This window comes from Danio rerio, chromosome 7, assembly GCF_052040795.2.
Source record: "Danio rerio strain M-AB ecotype USA chromosome 7, GRCz13ab, whole genome shotgun sequence".
Taxonomy (NCBI): domain Eukaryota; kingdom Metazoa; phylum Chordata; class Actinopteri; order Cypriniformes; family Danionidae; genus Danio; species Danio rerio.
Genome location: NC_141027.1, coordinates 36,398,107 through 36,416,116, shown reverse-complemented (window position 1 = coordinate 36,416,116; position 18,010 = coordinate 36,398,107). Strand labels below are relative to the sequence as shown.

Sequence of the window (18,010 nt, the reverse complement as noted above, 5' to 3'; positions counted from 1 at the left end):
TGCAGACCAAAAAAAGGTGATGTTGTTATTCCACAAGATAGCAGCAGAGACCGCTTAATAAACCCTTAGGAAAACAGATTGCGGTATTTTCAAACTACAGCTGATCAAAACAATTGAAGGTGTGACATTCTAAGTTGATCTCTCACTTTTGTATTTTGCAGTGCTGTATTTATACCACTGTAATTGTAGTGTATTGATTGTGAGATGGGACTCACATATCTATGAATGTATGTATTTTATGTTGGCGCTCTTTGTATAACCCTGTGTTACTTTTTGATTGGCCATCTGTTTTCTAATGAGTCTCCTGTTTTCATTACTGCAGACTAGTTCAGTAAAAAGAAAGAGAGAAGAAATGCCTGCCTGTGTTTATCGTTTTTCCTCATCACAAACACAACAGTAATCTGGTAGTGATTGCACTGCTTTGGCTTTTTCAGGGTTAATTATTGTAATTCCGATTGTGACAGAGAAATACTGGGAAATGTTTCCAATCTGATGGCATTTCATGCCGTTCAGCCTTATAACCTTAAAATGTGAGCAAAAGACTAGATAATAATTTTAATTTCAATTAAAATTTTAAGAATTAAATAATTTTAATTCTTAAAATGACGGTGGTGAATTAGCAACGATTTCTGCTGTTCTGACATCAGCTGCAGATGTATGGCGGAAGAAAGTTGCTCATACAAAAAGATTTTTAGACTCTCCGTGTTTGATTTTCTTTTTATATACACGATTATGCCGTCAAACTGTTGTATAAACATGAAATCACTACTCGTAGCAGTGCATACAGCTGTTTATTGTCACTGGTAGGACACAAAGACAACACGCCTCACAGCTGTCCAGATATACAGCCATATCGCACTGCTACCCAGAGATGGGTTGCGGCTGGAAGGGCATCCGCTGCGTAAAAACTTGCTGGATAAGTTGGTGGTTCATTCCGCTGTGGCGACCCCAGATTAATAAAGGGATTAAGCCGACAAGAAAATGAATAAATGAATGAATATATATATATAAAGAGTCCAGAGAAAATCACTTTTCAAATGGTTTTACTTTTTTTATATACATACTATATCTAATAGATATATTTCACAGACATTCACTGTTTACATTTTATTTATAATATATAATTACACAAAACAGTAAATTTATTTATTTATAATAATGATAACTATGATGATATAATAATAATAATAATAATAATAATAATTAATTAATTAACAATTATTATTATTATTATTATTATAGACATAGAAATAATGTTTTGTATAATAAATCTGTTTTCTTTCCTGTCTAATTTTTTTTCTCTTGCTCGCACTCTCTCTCTCTCTCTGAGCTGTTGTCTCTTGTCAGATCAGAATGAAACCACAGATCTGTTCACCTGTGTTTATCCTTCAGCTCGCCTGCTTGAACAACATCAGAAATTACCTCCCAATTTCTCTTATTACACCTTTAAAGGGTAAATAAAAGGCTTCTAATAAATTTCACAGTAAGATATGGTTTTTATTGGAGAACGCGAGGGAAATGGGAAAGAAAAGAAGCAGGAAAAGGGGGGCGAGCAGAAAAAACACTGTACAGTAGAATTTGCGGGGAAAAGGTATTTATGATTCCCTTTGAAGTCCTTATTGAACAGGGTAAGCTGAATTTTAGCAGGCCATGATAGTGGGGAGGGTAAATACTTAAACCCCTTTAGAGAATTTCATGCGCTGATATGCCACTTGCAGGCTGTGTGTTTGTGTTTTCTACCTACAGGGAGAGAAAGAGAGAGAGAGAGAGAGAGAGAGAGAGAAAGAGAGAGGGAGAGAAAGAGAGAGAGAGGTTGCTGGCTTTGGGCAGGCTGGGAGACCAGTGGGTCTGTGTGTGGTGATATTTTATTTATTTATTTAAACTTTTTGTGGTTAGGTTGGAGCATTTAGGTTGGAGCATTTCGGGATATTTTTTAGAACATGCTGAGAGTCCAGTAAAACACTAAAGGTGGAGGGGGGATTAGTGCTGAACAATATACCGTTTGAGCATTAATATCGCAATATGTGTGTCCGCAATAGTCACATTCCAAAACATGCAATGTTGAATTGCGATTTAAGGAGACTCTGCAAAATTTAAGTTAAAATTAAATCTACATGTGTTTTTAAGGACTATGACTATGTAAGCATTTTAAGAGAGTTCAAAGCATTTTAAGAGAGCATAAAAAACATTTAATAAAGATTCATTTTATTGAACAATTTAAATGATGTAGACTCTGCATTGTTAATTTACATTTGATTCTTCATTTTTTGTAACCGAATCCCCTGTTGGATTCTCCCCAGAAAACCATAAAACACTGTTTGCTTTACTTTAATATTTGCTCCATTGTGTTTATTTTTGAGTGTATTTTGTTTATTACATGTATATAACAAATTACATAAAATATATTTTCATTTCACTTCTCTATAAAATCATCCAAATCAATCTAAAGCATTGGTCTCAAACTGGATTCCTGGAGGGCCGCAGCTCTGCACAATTTTGCTCTCACCCTAATCAAACACAGCTGATCCAAATAATCAAGATGTTTAAGACTACTAGAGACTATTAAGCAGGTGTGAGTTGGAGGTTAGAGCTAAACTGAACTGTGGCCCTTTGGGAGTTGAGTTTAAGACCATTGAACTAAAGTCTTTGTAAAAAAAAAGTTATTTAAGTCATCTGGTGAAATTATATTGCAATATATTACACAGTGTAAAACCCAACTTACAGAGTATATATATATATATATATATATATATATATATATATATATATATATATATATATATATATATATATATATATATATATATATATATATATATATATATATCGCAGAGGACATTAATATTGCAATGTAAATTTTGTTCACTATCATGCAGCCCATCTTTATATTACAACAACAGTGCTGACTGAATCTTTATTATAGTGACTCTATCACTGTTAGCCATTTTACTAGAATTTTCAAGGGTTGCCTGATTAGTTGAGTCAAATGTTTAAAACAACAATGTTTTAAGCGTGATATTTATTTTTACATATGCAACTTTACAGAATGTTTAGAAGCAGCTGAAAAATACAGTATTTGACAAATGCATGAAAATTTATTTGAGATTTTATATGGAAAAATATTGATCTTTTTTTCTGTTTAAATGCAATTTAATTCCCAACCATTGGATTACAGTTTGGGGTTTGAGTTGGGTTTGTCCATATTTTACCCAAATATAGGTTGAAACATCACAATATTTTAGTTTTGTATAGTTTCATTGAAAATAGAGTTTTATTATTATTATTATTATTATTATTCATTCATTCATTCATTTTCTTTTCGTCCCTTTATAATTCTGGGGTTACCACAGTGGAATGAACCGCCAACTTATCCAGCATATGTTTTACGCAGCAGATTCCCTTCCAGCTGCAACCCATCACTAGAAAACATCATACACACTCATTCACACACATACAATATGGAAAATTTAGCGTACCCAGTTCACTTATACCACGTTTTTGGACTGTGGGAGCACCCAGGGAACACCCGGAGGAAAGCCACGCGAACACAGGGAGAACATGCAAACGCCACACAGAAATGCCAACTGACCCAGCCGGGGCTTAAACCAGCGACCTTCTTGCTGTGAGGCAATTGTGCTACCCACTGAGCCACCATGCTGCCTAATTTTTATTATTTTTATTAATATTATTTTAAACTTTGTAATCTTTGTAACTTCTAATCAATTGTATGGGTCCTTGCTGAATGTGCATGATTATGTCTTGTCCTGCTGGTGTTGAGTGTAACCATGTTGGAGCCTATGCTTTCTCTCTGACAGTCAAAGAACTCTTTCAAGTTGAATTTCCATCTTTCTTCGAAAGCCAATAAGTGCTTTATAATGCCTGATCTGTCTTATCTCGGGAAACCCTCCTCACACTCTTGGTTTATTTAGTGCTTTGTTTATTTATTTATTTACTCTGCAGTTTTTCCAGCTCATTCCTCGATCAGCGAGATAAGCGGCTGAAGGAAGAGGAATAAGATCTAGAATTACAGACCATGACTGATTAATCGCTACTGGGGATATGCTCACAGACACCACACGTACAGTATTTGCTTCATTAAATTCACAGATGTGCAAAAAAACAAGATCAACGCTCTGTTTTCTGCCAGTCAGGTAGAGGACGACCTTATTTAGGAAATATATATGTGTTTAAAGTGTCTGTCTTTCTACTCCATCCCTTCTTTTTAATTCCTCAGAGTCACCAGGTTGGCTATCATGTCGGGCTCTTAACCGATTTAAGCCACGCTTCAGAACAATGAGGGGAAGAATGGGAGATCCTGATGCCAAGCCACTGTAAAATTGTCGGATTCGCTTGAAAAATCGCAGAGAAAGAGAGGAATTATAAAGAAGATATTGCTGATAATGTGAGCGGTTTTAGAAGTGGAGGGAGAGAAAGACGACGATAGAAAAAAGGAGAAAGAGGTGTTATGCTGGAGTGCAGACTGGTGGCTGCTGCATACTCAGAAGTTGCAGTCTTTGTGTTTGTTTTTGTGTTTGTTTGTTTGTGTTTGGACAGAAGTTGAGAGCGAGGGATGACACTCTGGCTGAGATGAATAGACACAGATGTGTTTGATAGTAAACACTCTCTCTCTTTCCAAGGGGAAATGTTCCTGTTGAAATCTGTTATGATCCCCTTGCTTTCAACTCTCTCTTCCGCTCCCTGTCTTTCTCTCTCTCTTTCTCTGGCTGTTTCATACAGTGTGGTGAAGAGCGGTGGATGGTTTAGGGATTAGAAAGCAAATTCGACAATTTACGTTGAGACTGAACAGGCTTGACCACAAGAAAGCGAGATCACGTGCTGTTGGCGAGGATTGTTGAAATTGAAGCAGACTGAGCCTGAATGGTAATCCACATGAACGACCTTGAGTTGGATTTTTGAAACTGGCGAAAACCTTCTCAAATAAATTTTTTTGATCATATTGAGTGATATTGATTGAATAGTGGAAAATATGAAACATTTTAGACATGTGGAAATTGATTTCATATAGCTAGTTGGCATTAGGGGTCTGTCTGTTTGTCTATCATCTAATGAAAAATCCACATCGGAACTATATTGCTATAGGTGTTGGACAATGAAACTTGAACATTGTCCAATTTAGTTCTGGAGCAGAGCATGAAAGGTCCATATGGTCAGTATGACCTTTGGTCACTTGTGCCAATGTCAATTGTCAATTTCAGTGTTGCCATCAGCAAAAATCTTGGGTTGTGGATAATGTGAAACATTCTCTGAAGTGTCTATCTTCACTGTTCCTCCCACATACGGGAGAGTTACGGTGTGGAGTAGTCCCAAAGAAGCATACCAGCCAGACTGTTGCATGCCCGAGTAAAACACGGAAATGGATCAGTGATAGTTTGGGCTGCAATATCATTACACACTCTAAGCCCAATACTTGTGTTAGATGTCACATCACTGTCAAGGACTATCGAACCATTCTGGAGCCTCGATAGCCACTGACCTTGTGCACCCAATGGTTCAAACATTGTATTCTGAAGACAGTGTCGTGTATCAGGAGGATAATACACCAATACACACAGCAAGACTGATGACATAGTGGTTTGATGAACATGAATATTAAGTTAAACATCTCCCATGGCCTGCACAGTCACCAGATCCAATATTATTGAGCCACTTTGGGATGTTTTGGAGGAGCGAGTAAGGAAAGGTTTTCCTCTACTAGCATCACATAGTTACCTGGCCACTATTCTGCAAGAAGAATGCTTTAAAATCCCTCTGGACATTGTAAGGGACTTGTATCTGTCATTCCTAAGACAAATTGATGCAGTATTGGTCTCAAAAAGGAGGTTCGGCTGCACACAAATATATTATTGTGGTCTAAAACCAGGCATTTGAGTTTCATTGTCCATCCCCTGCATTTGTGTTGATAATGAAATAACTACACACACGTTTTTATGAGACATTTTATTATGCATTATGAACAGCTTTTGTACCTTATGAGCAGATTTTATTCTTTTATGTGTGGCTTTTGTTTGCACAGTCCATAAATATTATATTCTTTCTTATGTGAATGTCTGTTTACATCTGTCTACCACCTAATAGTGTACTTACATGTCATAGCCAATGATTCCTAAACATATTTCTTAAGATGTTCTCACTGGAGGTATTAAGCTATCCGATTTTGCAACGAAAAGGATTTTATTTGTTACACTTACTCTACTATGCATATAACTAATGCACTGGAAAAATGTGTCCTGCTATACTAGAGCCCTCAGGCTTCCCAAAACCGCCGATGCATATTACTTCATTCACTTCACTACTGATATTCGCAGCATTAAGATGACATATAAATTACACAACACTACATCTCCTATGACATTATAAATTGTAGCCAGTGCAACCCGGGTTGGGTTTCGTTCTTTTAGCGGCAAGCCAATGTTAATCGTTTTCCCAAATGTCACTTTTCAGCCACCGTACAAAAAAAGACATGTAATGAAAATGGCTTCAGGTCTGTGTGATGGTAATCTCTGCCTAGAGTTCACATTCTTTTAAGTGCTGAAAATGAATCTGTGCGGAGTGGGGAAAAAGTAAGGTTTTGGCCTTGCTCCCGCTGCCAAAAGCTTTCACTGGCAGGAGAAACGTGGGTACAAGATGCTAATCTCTAATCTCCAATCAGCAGGCAGATCCAGAAGGAGGTTTAGGTGGAGAGAGATGGGGCATGTGTGTGTATACATACAGTGTGTTTGTGTGTCAGAGAGAGTGAAAGTGGGTATGAAGTCACAACGAAAGTGATACATTCAGGAGACAGAGTTTCGAGAACAGCAAATTTGAAAGATGTTGGGATTGTATTAGTACTCATAACCAGCCTTTCATTTGAAAAATGTTTCAGGTTGACAACGGCAATATTTTTGAGAGTTTCTCCTGTGCACCAAGACTGCATTTAGTTTAGAATGCTGTTTTATTATGGCAAAGCAAAGTGTTTAATAGCCATGATTCCAGTCATCAGTATCGCATGATCCTTCAGAAATTATTCTACTATGCCGATTTGAACCAAAAGTTCAAAAGAACATTGCAATATTTGCAGGGTTAGAAAACGGTACTGCTTTCGCTGTCACTTTAGATCAGTTTTATGCATTGTGATATGGTATGTAGAATTCAGCTACAGTTACTGTGCATTCACATTGAAGGCAGCGAAAGTGTCTAAGTTTGTTTTGGCTGCCCTGGTGACAACACTGTCTGCCTTTACTGCTCTGCCGGGAAGAGTGTCAAAATTTGCTTTGTTGATCTTATATTTAAAGGTGTCCTTGCAGCAAATAAGTTACATTCCCGCATAAAAAACATACTTTCTAGCATGAAAATGTTGTTGTGCTTTATTTAACTTTTGAAAATCAAGCATGTGGTGTGGCTTTGCTCCACTTATTCAACATGGGTCTATATCTCTGAAATATTCTGAAACAGCAATACTGTTTTGTACTGCTGAAAAAAAAGAAAACATTAATGGACATCAACCCGCTAGTAACTTTTATTTAATGTACGTCCCTGTAAGAAAACATTGTAAATAATTGAAAATATGGCGACCGCAATAATAAAACCCTTGGGAACAACTGTGGTCAGAACCAAAGTTCACAGGACTGTATTATCTGGAATTCTTTCAAGCGGTGTATGTCTACGTTGCAACTGGTTGCTGCCGAAGTATGTCATAGCTCATTATCATAAAGTTGACTTGATTGCAACCCTCTTCGACTTCCAAACCAGGGAAGACGTACCACGCTGCTCCTTGCCGCTTATCGCCGATGGCTCCTATTGAAAACAAATGACTTCCGGCTACTTTGACGCTCTCGCCACTTTTTGTGTAAAATTATAATTACACAATTATTAGTCATATTAAAAAGTTCAAAGAAAGCATCCGATCATAACACAATAGCTCTTCATTTTGACCATAGTGTAAAATATTGTTAAAATTCAACATTGTAAAAGCATTTTTTTTCATGTGATGTGGAATGCAGGCAGAAGCAATGGTAAACATCACATTTCTTTGATTTACAGAATAAAACAAAGCCTTTTGGCTTTGTAAGATGGTCCAGGAAGTCAATAAACGTTTTTTTTTTTATATATATATATATTGTCTATTCTCAATGGCAATGGTTATAAAAAGTGACTAAGAAATTAAATATTCTTATATAATACTTTCAAATAAAATTATTCATATCTTGAAAAAAAGAAACAAATAAACTCCCTATTTGAATGGTATAGTATACATGTAAAACTACTGTACATCTCAGTCTTTTGGATATAATGCATATGCCAATGTGCGGAGCAGTGGTATACAGTGATCACATGAAATTTGCCATAATGTTTTTACATTATGATACTTAACTAATGTTATTAAAGGGGTGGTCCAGAGTTTATTTTTAAGATGCTAAGCAATGTGAGCTCATGCATCATTTGTAAAAAGAAATCAACATTCATTGTTCATATATCATACTTTGATTATATACAGCTACTCAACTAACATGAAAACAAGTGCCATATTTCCTAGTTTTTCCTGAAAGCCCGCCTTCGAAAAACTCTAATTGGTCAGCTAATATAATGTTCTGTGATTTACAAATTGGCTCCTTGTCCCCAGGAAGCATTCGGTCCAGTCACTAAGGGATTAGGGGGGATTAGGGGGATAAATATGAATTTGTAGCTAAATTGTTAACGGTGCCAAACAGCATTTCTTGTTTACATCCTTGTTTACATCCTTGCTACAACATACCTTTAATGCTACACACTATGAATGTAATAGATCAATATTAACCAATTATTGGTTATTAAAATTTTCAACGTACTACACAGTTTTCCAAGGTACTTTAAAATTTCCCCATAAAACACAGCGTTTTTGCAAACATCATTACAGCATAGTCATACTGCATTGTTTTATTGCTATAATTCTCTAGTTTCATTGTATGTCATTAGCTGGATTTCCATCACTCTGTGTTAATAAACATTTGAAGTATAGCATAATAACTGAGTGACGAAAACAGAAAATTTTAAATAAAAATCTCATAACCTGCGGCACATTTTTACACTCACTTAAGGTGGTTTTGACTTGCTGAATAAAATCTGACATAGCGAAGATTACACCCAGTCTCCATCAGTCTCCATTTTGCTATCTTTGTTAACGGTTGGTTACCAATACTACTTTGAGCCACTCTAACAACTAATTCACATTTGGGTAAATTCGCTCAGCTTATTTATAAGTTGTTTTTCTAACTTTTAAATGATTTTTTCTTCTCGCTAAGATGGAAACCTAGCCACTGATTGTTTGCATCCGTTGGATGTATTAGAAATCTTATGAGTGGAACTGCTCTGCAGGTCTGTGAGATTTGTGGAGCTCATATTGCATGCGAGTGGTAGAATCATTAAACTCATCATCCCTAGACATCTCTGGATTTTGAGATGTTATCAAGGGCTTTTGGTTTACAGTTGCCTTTGTAAAACTTTCCCACCTAAAAGAGAGAGAGAGAGAAACCGAGGCATAGAAAGGAAATCATAAAGCTTTAGCCTTTGCCTCATTAGCTCAAGCAAAAAGCATATGTCCAGTTGCCTCTGGCTAAAGAAAGCACAATCCCCAACACAAAAGCCTGCGGCCCACAGAACTTCTCCACAATGCCTTCAAACACTCTCGCTTGTTGCATTGGGCTCTTCAGCAGCTGGGTTTCTATTATCTGTCCCCTTCTCTGTCCTCGGACACATTGCTGTGATGTTGTGAGCACATTTTTCTAATGTTTTACACTTCATATAATCCATTCTCTCAGCGTGCTGGCTCTGAGGGGAGAGGTAATTGATGAGCCTCAGAGAGATCAGAGGGTCAATGTGGCTGAAAGGCCAAACTCTCAATCACACACATACACACACACACACACACACACACACACACACACACACACACACACACACAGGCATGCATGTGTATACGTCTATATATCTCTCTGCACATTTAACATGGCATGTGTTATTCAGTCTTCTGTGCCGCCCCGCTGTAGTTGTTTCCTTACAGTGCCTTAGTATATTGACTGGTGTGAGGACCATCTGTCCCCGATATAACAGAACAACCCCCAAAAACCTGTGCCACCAGCTACACATAGGGAGATGTATGTCTCTGCATGAGTTTAGAAAGCTCTAGAAGGTTTTTGAACACCTTGACTGCACATATTCTGTGCGTGACATTTATTTAAAAGAAAAATAGCTTAATTTATGGGACATTATACTAGAAACTGACATTTTTACTTATTAAAAAAATGTGTCAGGATTTGACTTAAGCTTGTTCGATCACCAATCGATAAAAAAGGTAAAGTTTAGAACTGTGTCCCATAAAATATCACAGAAAATTAATTTGTTTAGATTAAAATGTCTAATTTGGAACGATTGAAATATTTGTGTCATGATAGAATGCATCCTTGATCACTGTCAGCTTCTCCTTCATCAAATGGCATCTCTTCCAAGTCATAGCCTTAAAGGTGTATTGCACACATTTTATGATAAATTTAATGCAAATGTGACAGGACTGACAGAAAACTATAGTACATTTATTTGTATTATAGTTTTTATTTGTAAATTTATTTATAATTTAATGTTTTTAATCAATTGATGTAAATGATAACAACTTAAACTTGCTATTTCTAAAGTATTTTTTCCCCTAAATAACAGTTTTTACCATTACAAAACTATTAAAGCTGTAGGTTTAATTTGACTGAGGACAAGGACAATAACAGGGTTTGTAAGTTTGTGAAGTGTTTTTAATAAAGAAAACGAATCTGAGAACCAAATGAATGACATATTCCTTTACAGATCAACTCACAGAAATCAATCTTAGAAATTTTGGGGATGAAATACTTTTTTGATTCACAGAATTTGTGTTTTTGTTTCAGGGACAGATAATGTACGTTTCTTGTAGAATATCCCATATATTAAAAAAAATTATGTTGGGTTTTAAATGAGATTGTTTGGATTTTAAATATGTAAATATTTGACTGGCTGCATTCAAACGTTTAGTTTTTGGTTTGCAAACATTAATGCAATATTTTTACAGATATGTGTTAACTTACTCAACAGATTTTGTTGTGATTTGTTTTCCAAATTTCACATTTCACTGTCACTGTTCTGAAATGCATTTACAGAGGTATATAACTACAGAGGTATATAACATTTTCGTTTTGATTCAAATTTAGGGTTAACCATAGCCTACTTTGCATTGCTTAATAATTAAATTATATACAATATATGCAACTTTTATACTAAAGTAAAACTCATCACACTAATGTTATTTCCTCAACATTTTTAATGTATTTATTTAGTTATTTTAAGCCAGTTACATTTTATTTATTTATTTATTTATTTATTTAGTTAGTTAGTTAGTTAGTAAGTAAGATGCAAAACAAATTACATTCAGTGTCATATCAGTATTAATGTGGAAACTGTATGATAGTGTTTATAGGCAAATTTTATTTGCAATATTATGTCTGGTTAAGTGCAGTCCTGACATTTTGAATTTATATGCATTCCTAAACTGATTATGCTTGAAAAATGCTTGTGGTTAAGTAAACTTGTTAACTTTGTTTGCTTTGTCATTGTAATGTTATAATAGGCTTAAGAATAAACTGAAGGATGCAGAAAACCTGATATACATGCGTGTGTGTGTGTGTGTGTGTGTGTGTGTACATATGTATATGTATATATGTATATATGTATGTGTGTGTGTGTGTGTGTGTGTGTGTGTGTGTGTGTGTGTGTGTGTGTATGTATATGTATATGTATGTATATACACACACACACACACACACATATATACACACACATATATACATATATGTATGTATATATTTTTTCACCTTATTTTGTCTGTCATATAATCTGACTGTTTAATTAGTGTGGTATGTAACACTGTGGATTTAAATTGATCCAACCTAAAATTTCACCAATGGATAGGAAACATTTTAAACTTTTACTCTTTCTTTATCCAGGATTTTTTATATTTAAATTAGTATTTTAATTATAATTACTGTTTGATTTGATTTACTTATTTTCTAACAGAAATGTCAAACACAAAATATCTTTAACAAAATATACATTTCAACATGGTCAAAAATGGAGCGGGATGAAGCACAAGCTTATTATCACACAAATATATATTATATTATATATTATGATATTATAAATGATTATGAAAACTATAACAACGTATAACAAATTATCAGCCTTATCAGATACAGTTTACTTTTGGGTGTGTGTGTATGTGTGCGTGCTTTGTTAAACATTTATTTATTTATTTATTTATTTATTTATTTATTTATTTATTTATTTATTTATTTATTATTATTATTATTATTTAATTTTTTTAATGCTCATGTCAAACATTTTTAATGTACCTGGTCAGACATAATATAGGTCTTTCTGCTATTGACTAGTGTACCTGTCACAGAGTGTGTGTGTGTGTGTGTGTGTGTGTGTGTGTGTGTGTGTGTGTGTGTGTGTGTGTGTGTGTGTGTGTGTGTGTGTGTGTGTGTGTGTGTGTGTTTATGTGTGTTTATTCTCTCTTCTTTTAGCACAGGGTAACCCGAAGTGTGTTTCCTTTTACAAATACACACAGTCGCCTCTGTTAGTCATTTGCCCTCTGTCTCACCCTCTTCGCTGTGGTCCTGAACCCAGCAGCACTGCACAACATCACCCAGCTGACGACAGCTACCGTCATTCAGACCCAAACAAGCACACACACTCAGATAAGGTGCGCATATATGCCCTGGTTAATGCAAGCTGGTTGTGAAAATCTCTCTCATCAACTCACCTTGTAAACACACAACACATAGTCTGTCTCCCGCTCTCTATCTGTTGTTGTCAACTACTACAATAACATTTGGGATCAGTAAGACTTTTGCACAGAAAGAAGATTATTCTGTTCCCTAAGATTGTATTTATTTGCTTATAAACAAAGTTTGTGGAATATTATTGGATCTAAAAAGAACAGATTTTATTAAATGTGGTTTAAAATTGTGTTTTTTTTCTGTTATTAAAAACGGAATTGTTTGCATCATCACCCCAGACTTCAGTGTCACACGATCCTTCAGAAATCACTATAGTTTGATGATCTGCTGCTCAAGAAATATTTAGGTTACACTACTATGAATAAGGTTTCATTAGTTAATGTTAATGTATTTACTGACATAAACTAATGACAATCAATATTTGTAGAGCATGTATTTCATTATTACAAGCATTATTGAAATCCAAATTCCAAATGTTAACTATAATTAATGCATGGTGAGAAATGAACTAGCAACGAACAACATTATTTCAATGGAATGATGTTAAAAAACATGAATAAATGCTGTAATAAATGTTCTGTTCATTGTTTGTTCATAATAGTAAATACAGTAACTAACATTAACTAATACAACCTTATGTTACATTTCTTCTTCTTCTTCTTCTTCTTCTTCTTCTTCTTCTTCTTCTTATTGTTATTAATATTATAGTCAGTGTTGAAAACTGTTTTGCTGCATCATGTTTTTGTGGAACCTGGGATAAAGTACAGCTTAAAAGCATATTAATATATATTTACTGTAATCATACTGCATTTTTTTAAGTAAAAGTGCTATTCCTCCAGTTGCTTTGTGTGTCATTAGCTGGATTTCTATCCCATTTCTATTTAACATTTAAAGTATTGAATTAGAAATGAGTGATGAAAACAGCAAATTTGAAACTAAAAATCTCTTAATTTGCGGAACATTTTCACATTCACTTGAATGATGGAAACACATTTGCCGAATAAAATCTGACATAGCAAAGATTACTCCCAGTACCCATCAGTCTCCATTTTACTCTCCTTGTTTACTGGTGGTTACTAGGTTACCAATACTACTGTAAGTCACTCTAACAACTATGCAGATAATTTGAATTTGTGAAAATTTGCTCAACTTATTTTCTTTTTTGGGTGACACGGTGGCACAGTAGGTAGTGCTGTTGCATGCATCACAGCAAGAAGGTTGGTAATATGAACCTCGGTTGGGTCAGTTGGTGTTTCTGTGTGGAGTTTGCATGTTCTCCCCACGTTCGTGTGTGTTTCCTCTGGATGCTCCGGTGATTGATTCCGCTTGTGGGGACCCTGAATTAATAAAGTAACTCTTTTTTTAAAAACCCAATTTGTGGAATAGTATTGCAATTTAAAATAACTGCTTTATTTTTAAATGTGGTTCAGAATTGTGTTTATATGAGTGATTGTTTGTTCATGATAGTAGTTACAGTACTAATATTAACTAACACAACCTTATTTTAAAGTGGTACCTACTTTTCTTCTTCTTCTTCTTCTTCTTCTTCTTCTTCTTCTTATTATTATTATTATTATTATTATTATTATTATTATTATTATTATTATCAGTGTTGGAAATTGTTGGGCCGGATTATATTTTTGTGGAACCTGGGATACAGTGCAGCTCAAAAGCATATTAAATATGTTTACTTTTATTATTCAAGGACACATAAAATTGTTTAAAAAAGCAAGAAATGCTGTTGTTTATTTCTAATATTGCTAAATAACAGGAATGAATTACATATTACATTAATATCTGTAAATGAACAGTTTCTGTGTTTTGTGATTCAAAAGTGTCTTCTGTTTATTTACGATTATGACTTGCATTATGGCATGTTGATCTTTGCCCTGTCGACTTTTAATGCTAAAACTTCAACTCTACAGTTTAACTAAGGGACTTTTGTTGACATTTTAGTAGTTTGAAATAATATAATGTGTAAGAAATAATATAAGTTAATAGAATAAATCAAAATAACAGAACTGTACTGGTACTTTATTACAAGGTATTTGTACCATAATATACAACACCAACCCAAACAATATATCTCGTTAAACTGTTAAAAATGTTCGTAAAAGTCACTTTTTCAAACTTTTAAGGTTAAAAGTTGTAGGAAGACAGATTAAGGTCTCACATTGCAATTCCAAAACATAATTAGATCTGGAAAAATAAAAACAAATACAAAAAACTGCTAATTTACAAATAGTTTAATTATTATTTAATTAATAATAATGTGCAGCCTTGGTGAGCACAGTAAAAAAATAAGTAAATAAAAAATTACAGTAACACTTTATTTTGATGGTCCATTTGAGACTGTCGTGTTAATATCTATTTAAACTGCTCCTTCAACAGACATTTAACTGACTATAAGAAACTTTGCAAGTACTGTACATGTCAACTTACACTAACCCCAACCCTAACCTAACAGTCTACTTATTATCTATATGAGAATTAACTGGCATGTAGATTTAATGTATCTTAAATTTAACAAACAGACCATCAAAATAAAGTGTGACCGATTGAACATTCTAAACTTTTGACCAGTAGTATATGTTTGGTCTGATGGTCTTTCTTTGGTGATTTGGCTGACCTCATGACCCCACAGTCAGAGTTAGTCTTGGCAGACTCTTTCACTCTGCGCTCGGCTCTTAGAGACAGGTAACGGCTGCTGACAGGTAATGCTTCAGCGAGAAACAGAAGTGCTGTCTTACGGATGAACGGGGGATGAAAAGAAATGAGGAAAAAAAGAGATTGCTGTGAAACAGGTGAGGTGAACCAACGCTAAGAGCACTTTTTTAGCATTTGCTTCCTCGCCTGTCAGTTATTTTAGCTCATGCTAATATAGAGGAAAAGAGTGAAACTTGGTCTCCTGCATCTGTTTAAAAGGTAAATTAATAAACGCTGATAATATTTGCTATAGCATTTTTGTTTTGTCTTTGTGAGCATTAGATGCTATTTTTATAAAGAAACTCAACAATGATTGATAGGTTTATTTGTTTATTTATCAAAAAGATAATGTGCAGAGGAAAAAAATTAAATGATGTCCTGCTGTTTCTGTTGCTGTGTTAATCTTGGAGTCTGAAGCATAAGTAAAGAATTGATTTGACCTCTGACATGAAGGGAATGAATGTATATTGATTTGTTTAAGCACTGGCTAAGAGCTTGTCTATGGGATTGCTAGTAAAGCTTGATTCCTTTATTTCCTTTATATCAAGATAAGCACGGTTGTTACTTTGTAGAGAATGTTCAAGGATTAGAGATTGCCTCCTTAACCCAATGCGTGTTTATGTTGCCAAATTTGTGTCAGTTGTAAATGTTTTACAAGAAGCAAACTCATGAATAAGACGAGTAAAAAATGGTTAAGTATTACTAAGACATCTCAACCCAGAAAAATAATTGCATGTTTTCTGCCTTTTACAAACAAATATTATTTTGAAAAAGACAAACAAACAAAAAACAAAAACACTCATAGTAGTGGACTGCAGTTTGTGATTATAATAGAATCTTGCCATTGCTCTTTACAAGACATTCTCATTCATTCTTTTTCTTTTGGCTTAGTCTTTATTTTAGAGGTCACCATGGGGTAATGAACCGCCAGCTATTCCAGCATAAGTTTTATCCAGCAGATATCCTTCCAACACAGTATTGGGAAAACCCATACACACTTATTCACACGCACGCACACACACACACGCACGCACACACACACACACACACACGTTTGTTTGTTTTTGTGAAAATTACATAGATTTCCATTCATTTTATACTGTAGAAACCGTGTATTGTATTGCCCTCAACCCACCCTGCCCCTAAACCCAACCATCACAGGAGACTGTGTGCAGCTTTACTGTCTGATTAAACTCATTCTGTAGGATTTATAAGCATTTTGAGAAATGAGGACGTCACCAATGTCCTCATATTTCACCTCCTTTTTGTAATACCTGTGTCATACCCATGTCATTATACAGATTTGTGTCCTGATATGTCACAAAAACACATACACACACACACACACACACACACACACACACACACACACACACACACACCCACCCACTCATACACTACAGACAATTTAGTTTATTCAATTTACCCATACTGCATGCCTTTGGACTGTGAGGGAAACTGGAGCACCAGGAGGACACCCACGTTGTGATTCAAACCAGTAACCTTCTTGCTGTGAGGCGACAGTGCTGACCACTGAGCCACCATGCCGCCCCACAAAACCTGCTTAACTTTACTTCAAAATTGTAATGCTTCTGCTGATTCATGCAAAATAACTAGAAAGTATACTTAAAAGCTTTCTTTCCTTTTCTTAAGAAGCAATTTACAAAATATCTTCATAAAACATGATTTTTACTTAGAGCAGGGGTGTCCAAACTCAGTCCTGGAGGGCCGGTGTCCTGCAGATTTTAGCTCCAACTTGCTTCAACACACCTGCAAGGATGTTTCTAGACTGCCTAGTAAAAGCTTGATTAGCCAGCCCAAGCGTGTCTGATTGAGGTTGTAACTAAACCTTGCAGGACACCGGCCCTCCAGGGACGAGTCTGGACATCCCTGACTTTTGCAGTGTTATGGATGTGACATTTGCAGTAATAATTCAAAACACAAATTCAGAGAGCAAATGTGTGTTAACATTTTTTAGATTTTAAATGAGGAAAATTAACATGCCTTGTGGACATGATGAAAAAAGTATGCAAGTTTACAGTATACAGCATACTTTGTAGAAATTTGTAGAAAAAAAAGTAAAGTATGAGTGTTGGCTCACTATAAAACAAAAAGGATTGATTTTATTTGACATTTTTGTATTTATTAGGAAGAAGCTTCGTTATGGATATGACAGATGTGACATTAAAAATTTCAAACAGTTGTATTTCATTTACCAGAGACATTTTGAGTATTTTAAAAGAACTGTCAAATACCAATGATTATTGGCACAAAATAATAATCTTTAATTTTGACACACACTATGCATTTTCTAGCTATTACTCTAAACACTTGTAGATAGGAGTGGGCCAATATACGTTTCTGACAGCATGATAACCTTGGATAAAAATATGACAGTTTCACAGTACCACAGTGTTGTGATTACTGCTCTGAAATAGGTTCTAACATTTGTAATATTTTGGAAAAGTCAGGTTAAATATTTTAAATAAATCATTCTGCTGTCTTCT

At 34.9% G+C, this 18,010-nt stretch overlaps 1 protein-coding gene across 4 annotated transcripts in view; it reads left to right on the top strand.

Annotated features, from left to right (window-relative positions):
- fto (FTO alpha-ketoglutarate dependent dioxygenase) overlaps nucleotides 1-18,010 on the top strand; it is a 231,498-nt gene that overhangs the window by 76,345 nt on the left and 137,143 nt on the right. The window lies entirely within an intron of this gene.